The following is a 7469-nucleotide window of genomic DNA, read 5'->3' on the forward strand; positions in this document are numbered from 1 at the left end:
TCTTTAAAACAAGAGTGTATTTAGCTTGCTTTTCAATAATTCTTCCTTAGCCTATCAATGACACTTGAAAGTCTATCACTAGAAAAGTATTTCTCTGTCCTGAGGCTTAATGGTTATACCAAAGAGACATTAATAGAGCCAGTTGTTGGGACGCCCGGGTGGCTCAGTCCGTTAAGCATCTGACTTCTGCTCAGGTCATGATCTCTAGGTTTGTGGGTTCGAGCCCCGCTTCGGGCTCTGTGCTGACAGCTCAGAACATGGAGCCTGCTTTGGATTCTGTGTCTCCCCCTCTCTCTCTGCACCTCCCCTGTTCACTCTCTATCTCCCTCTCAAAAATAAATAAGCATTAATTTTTTTTTTAATACAGCCGGTTGTACATTACTATATTACAGTGAGAGGGTAGTAATACATTACTGTATTACATTTCATTTAATGGGAATGAAAGAGAGAAAAGAAGGAAAATACTGGAAATGTGCTAAGTGAAGGGAGCACACACTTTCAGCATGGGTGGTTAGGAAGAGGTGAACAATTTGTGGACATCAATTAAAAAGAAGCCAATTTATGCAAGTGAGTAAGGCATTACGGGAGACTCTAAAATCCAGGCTATTCCTACTACCCTTATCCTCAAATGCCCTGATGAATGTCAAAGACATTTCAAATGATAATGTTTTGAAAAATAGAGATAATTATACTTCTCTTGTTATCCATATATTGCCTATGAAATGTAACAAATCCTTCATTTGTAAATTAAGCATATTTACAAATTGAGCACAAGAAAAATAGAACTGATTATACCCATGTGTAAATCCTTCACGTTTCTAAATATATGGGCTGATTTTTTTTTATTTATTCCCTTTCCACATGGGACATATGGCAAGAAATTTTTCACATCTAATATTATCCACTTATTATACTATATATATTTGCAGTTTTTCATTTTCACTCAATGTTTCATTTGCATGTGTATTTTCTCAATAATGAAGAATGAGAACAGCCAAGAGATATCTTTTTTCTTTCTCTAAAAATACCTTTTTTGTAATTCTATTGAGGCATAATATCCAGTTATGTTTTATAATACATGTTAACAGAATGGTAACACAAACACCCTATATTTTACAAAGTTAGTCTTCATTTCAGGCACCTAAGATGTTTATCACTAACTAATGTTTTCAAGAAAGGAACAAAAAGGCCTGCAGAAAAACCTTCACGGATAACAATTAAATTTCTATTTTCATCAACCTTTGAATGCTTTCCATTATAATCAGCTCCTTACCAACGAATCATATGGATCATCATATTTAAATATATATCACAAGAATTAATAATTTATCTAATTGCAGGTAGCTACAAACCGGTCTGGATCATGGAAAATAGGAATAACATCACAGAATTCATTCTTTTAGGACTTTCTCAGAAAAAAGAAATAGAAGTCTTCTGCTTTTTACTGTTCTTTTTTTGTTACATTGCCATCTTGATTGGCAACCTTCTTGTCATGATTTCTCTCACCTGCAGTCAACTTATTGACCACCCTGTGTATTTCTTCCCGAGTTTCCTATCCCTGGCAGACCTTTTCTACACCTCCACTGTGACCCCCAAGTTCATCATTGACTTGCTGACAGAAAAGAAGGTCATTTCCTACAGTGGCTGTACCACACAGCTCTTCACCGTGCACTTCTTTGGGGAAATCGAGGTCTTTGTCCTCACCGGGATGGCCTATGACCGACACGTGGCCATCTGCAGGCCCCTGCACTGTGCAGTCATCATGAGTGGAAGTGCAATGCCATGCTCGCGGCTTCGTGTGCGGGTGGGTTCCTACATTCCTTTTTGGTCAGTTTCTCCTCGCCATTGTCTTACCCTACTGTGACCCCAGTGAAATAGATCACGTCTTCTGCAATGTGTATCCTTTGCTGAAGCTGGCCTGCGTGGACACGAGCAGAATAGGTCTCCTTGGCGGTTGCCAACTCAGGACTGATGGGTTTGGTGACTTTCGTGGTCTCGCTGGTATCCTATGCTATGATCCTATATATTGTCAGGTCCTACTCCGCGGAGAATCGCCACAAAGCCCTTTCCACATGCAGTTCCCACATCACCGTGGTGGTTCTCTTTTTTGCTCCTTTAGTCTTTATTTACATTCGACCAGCAACGACCTTACCAGAGGACAAAGTGTTTGCTCTTTTCTATACTGTCATTGCCCCCGTGCTCAACCCTCTCATAGACGCACTAAGAAACATGGGGATGAAGAACGCCGTAAAGAAACTCTGGGGCCATGTCATGGGAAGTGAGGACAGAAGCTGAAAGGCATCCCTGATTTTCACCACGGAACTTGTTGAATCCATGACTTCTCCACTCAGAAACCTTTCAGATGCGCAATGCTCGCCTGGGTGTCTTGTTTGTAGCCATATGATATAGCCCCAAATATGAGCAAAATATTAGGATTCCTTGGATTTACCCAGGCTCCTCTCTGCTATGCTTTCTTTTCTAGTTTTCTTACTTCTATCTCCTTTGCCCCTGCTGATCCTTTGTCTGTGCAACTAACCTAGGTATTTATTAGCAGACGACCCAAGCAGTGTCACACATATGAACACTACAAACCCATGTAGCTCATTTTTGGGTATGGCTATATTCAATAAAGCCAATTCTAGCCACCAAAACAATGCCTTAAAAAAAAACTCTCATCTTTTACTTGTGATGAGGAAGCAAAAGGCAAGCTGAGGGCAAATGCGAGTTAAAACCTGGGCAATTTCCCCACCCCCCCACCTCTCATTCCCCTCAACCCCACGAGATTCTTCAGGCACTCCTGGCTACCCAAGAATAAAGGAAAGGGAAAAACAAGAAAATAAATGGCTAACTGATACAGATGGCAGTCATGATGGCCATGAGCCTCCACCAGTTTACAACTGTCTTAATTATTTGCCAGAAAAAAGCCATCTTATCAATAACCAGGCCCCCAGAAACCTATAGACTCAATCTTCTGGAACCCTAACATCACCCTCCCCTCCACAGGATTGAAAGTCTTACATACTCAGTCACCCCTCAAAACCCCAGTGCAGCCCTTTCTGCCCACAGGTCCTGCCCCCATGCTTTAATAAAAACACTTTTTTGCACCAAAAATGTCTGAAGAATTTTCTTAATATCCTGAAAGATCTAATTGATGTACCATAACAGTAGTCCTCAAAAAAAAAAAAAAAAAAAAAATCTACTCCGATCATTTTGTAGCCAGTGGCATTTTAGAGCATTTCACATGCCCCCAAACCAGCAGTCCATCCCAAGCCCCACATCAAAACCTTTTCGTTTGTTCTAAGGCCCTTCCTCTCCAGCTCTGTTCACAGGCTAACTAACTGCACCTCCCTAGCTAATTCTAACCCCTTCTGGTGCGTTGATTAAGACGTGAGTTCTAGACCCAGAATTGGGTATCCACTGTGAGGACTAACACCTATGCCCAAGAAAGCATCTATAACATGGAAATAACAACAGTCTTCTGAGGGTGATAAGTGAAGGGCTGAAACACTGACAGACAGCGCTCAAAAAGATGAGTTTTTTTGTTGTTGTTGTTGGCCCTATCCCCTGTTCAGCATCAGAAAAGCAACCATTCTGTTAAATGACTTTTCTCTGGAGACATGAGGTATGAGGATAGGAAAAGTTAGGGAACACTCACATGAATGTCACATTCCTGTTACTGGTGAAATTACTTCGTTCTCAGAATGGGCAGGTAGAAAAACAACACTTACATCCAATGGCGCACTCTTCAGCATCGTAAAAGTTAAAGGCGGGTTTTGTTTTGTTTTTGTTTTCAGTGGTAATTGAAAGTCACCCTGGAGAAAATTAAAATTTGCCTCAAATCAGAAATGGGTAGGATGAGGGGTGCCCAGATGGCTCAGTTGGTTAAAAGTCTGACTTTGGCTCAGGTCATGATCTCACGGCTCTTGAGGTTCTCGAGTTCAAACCCCACCTCAGGCTCTGTGCTGTCAGCTTGGAGCCTGGAGCCTGCTTTGGATTCTGTGTCTCCCTCTCTCTCTCTGCCCTACCCCGACTCAAGCTCTGTCTCTCTCAAAAATAAATAAACACTAAAAAATTTTTAAAAAAAGAAATAAATGGCTAGGATTAAAATCAGACCACTGGATAATTGATTAGAACAGAGGAGAAACTCTCAAGTTCTTTTAGAAACTCTTCTCACATGAATGCTTTGCAGAATTTGTTTCCGGCTGATACAGGAGACATGCTAAATAAAGATGGGTTATTATTGCTGAGGCTTTCCTAAAATGGGCAAAGAACATAAAGAGGAGAATAGCCTATTGTTGTGACTCCATTTAAAATACCCAAAAAATGGAAGTGAAAATATCACATACTCAAAATTCTTGAAAAATATGCTAACATACGTTCTTAGTTGTTCTTTGTCTAATTCTTGACATTTCTACCGGAACTCCAGAGTAGGGCTTGAACAGGTATGCACAAGCCTACTTAGAGAAACAATAAAAATAAATGAAACAAACAAACAAAATCCTCTTTTGTCCTTTATTTTCCTTCCCCATGTCCCCAATTCTCATTTTTTTTTCTCATCTTGTATTCACTGTATATAATTTCCCTACGCTCAGGTTTATTTAGTTTCTCAAATCAGATTACCTCCTCTCTTCCTTCACTGAAACTGTCCTTTGCAGGACTGTCAATGGTTTTTACGTTGATGTATCTGGAATTTCACAGAGTTGATCTCTTTTTTTACCCTGAGACATTTTGACTTGGCCTTGGGGTCATCATAGTTCTGGTTGTCCATGCATGTAAAAACTATGTCTCAGTTTCTCTTCACTGAACTCGTTCTTCTCACTAAACTCTGTGTCAGACTGTCACAGGGCTCAAGGCCTTAGAACTCTTTTGTTTTCTATTTTGGTCGTTTCACATAATCTAGTGGTTTTAAATAGTTTCAATAGTTTCTTAAATTCCACACAGGAGTGAACTCACATGGTATTTCTCATTCTCTGACTGACTGACTTCACTTAACATTACACTCTCTAGCTCCATCCATGTCATTGCAAATGACAAGGTTTCATTCTTTTTTATAGCTCAGTAATACATATATATATATATATATGTATATGTGCATATATACATATACATATATATATGTATATATATACATACATACATACCTCATCTTTATCCATTCATCAGTCTATGGGCTGGTCAACCTCTTTAAAATTTCTACACACATTCACATCTATACCCAGACTCTTTTTATCTCTCTTTATTGTTCTATTCAATCCTTACACTTATTCGTATTTAACCTATTACACATTAATACTAAATACTCATTAGCATTTAACCTATTACTTTATTTAGTGGCTGTCTCAATTAAATGCAAGCTCAATGAAGCCAGGGTATCTGTGTTTTTTGTTTTTGTTTGTTTGCTTATTTGTTCTGTTTTGTTTTGTTTTCACTTTGTTCCTAGAATAACGGCTAGTACATAACAAATAACCAACACATATTGTGGAATGAATAAATGCTAAATACATATACTGGGAAAAATCACTCTGACAGAGAATATAACCTAAAAGAAGGGAGCCTATTAATAGAACTATATATTTATCATGTAATACATTCTTTATATATATTAAGAAATATTTCTGGGTTCCAAATGTTCTTCCAAAAAGTATTTGTCCTTCCTAAAACCAATTCCTTATTGAACTGATAATCTGAGAAAGCAAATGCCCTTTCAGGGTTCTTATTGTGTATACTATTTCAGATGTTTCCAGATGCCTACCTAGATTTCTCCTTTTTAAAAAAATTGCTATCAGAGCTCTGAGATTGTTCTGCTGGTGGTTCCCCAGTCTCTCTTCTAACTAGGTCAACCAGTGATGCAGCCGTCATCCACGAAAACTAAATGGGAGCTTCCTGGGGAATTCTGGGAAAGTTTTACGTCTTGACATTTTTGTTTTCTTTCCTTTCCCCTTCTTCCTTCCTGAAACATGAACATAAGACTATAGTTAGAACAAGTGCCTGCTCTCTTACTTACTGTTCTACAGGCCAATGTACCCTGCTGGGGAAGTGAAAACATTACACTTAAAGAGGTGATAGTTTTGCCAATATCACTGTTTTAATGTATACACGTTTAAGGGAATGTTAAGTGGGGGGAAACGACAAGGCTTTTAGAGGATTATAAGTATCTTCATTTCTAATTTGCAGATGTTACGTGATATAAAACACATTTTTTTGTCCCTAGATGCACAATGTATTTGTTCATAAGTAAATCTATACAATATATACTTTATTTGGTGTTTTTGCTATTTATACATGTTATGTTTTAACTATTGCTCACTTATGGTTTGCTTTGGGTGGTTTTAATATGTATATCATCATGCTAATTTCTAACAGAAATGCACTTCATAGTATATACTGTTACTGATATATTTTTTTTATTTATATATGAAATTTATTGCCAAATTGGTTTCCATACAACACCCAGTGCTCATCCCAAAAGGTGCCCTCCTCAGTACCCATCACCCACCCTCTCCTCCCTCCCACCCCCCATCAACCCTCAGTTTGTTCTCAGTTCTCAACAGTCTCTTATGCTTTGGCTCTCTCCCACTCTAACCTCTTTTTTTTTTTTTTTTTCCTTCCCCTCCCCCATGGGTTCCTGTTAAGTTTCTCAGGATCCACATAAGAGTGAAACCATATGGTATCTGTCTTTCTCTGTATGGCTTATTTCACTTAGCATCACACTCTCCAGTTCCATCCACGTTGCTACAAAAGGCCATATTTCATTTTTTCTCATTGCCACGTAGTATTCCATTGTGTATATAAACCACAGTTTCTTTATCCATTCATCAGTTGATGGACATTTAGGCTCTTTCCATAATTTGGCTATTGTTGAGAGTGCTGCTATGAACATTGGGGTACAAGTGCCCCTATGCATCAGTACTCCTGTGTCCCTTGGATAAATTCCTAGCAGTGCTATTGCTGGGTCATAGGGTAGGTCTATTTTTAATTTTCTGAGGAACCTCCACACTGCTTTCCAGAGCGGCTGCACCAATTTGCATTCCCACCAACAGTGCAAGAGGGTTCCCGTTTCTCCACATCCTCTCCAGCATCTATAGTCTCCTGATTTGTTCATTTTGGCCACTCTGACTGGCGTGAGGTGATATCTGAGTGTGGTTTTGATCTGTATTTCCCTGATAAGGAGCGACGCTGAACATCTTTTCATGTGCCTGTTGGCCATCCGGATGTCTTCTTTAGAGAAGTGTCTATTCATGTTTTCTGCCCATTTCTTCACTGGGTTATTTGCTTTTCGGGTGTGGAGTTTGGTGAGCTCTTTATAGATTTTGGATACTAGCCCTTTGTCCGATATGTCATTTGCAAATATCTTTTCCCATTCCGTTGGTTGCCTTTTAGTTTTGTTGCTTGTTTCCTTTGCTGTGCAGAAGCTTTTTATCTTCATAAGGTCCCAGGAATTCACTTTTGCTTTTAATTCCCTTGCCTTT

General features: G+C 39.1%; 1 pseudogene; it reads left to right on the forward strand.

The window, feature by feature from the left end:
* The first annotated feature begins 1363 nt into the window (after positions 1-1363).
* On the forward strand, positions 1364-2295 carry LOC112865162 (olfactory receptor 4P4-like; annotated as a pseudogene).
* Positions 2296-7469: the final 5174 nt, after the last annotated feature.

This window comes from Puma concolor, chromosome D1 (assembly GCF_028749965.1).
Source record: "Puma concolor isolate L17-30 chromosome D1, mPumCon1.1.hap2, whole genome shotgun sequence".
In the NCBI taxonomy this organism is placed as follows: Eukaryota; Metazoa; Chordata; class Mammalia; order Carnivora; family Felidae; genus Puma; species Puma concolor.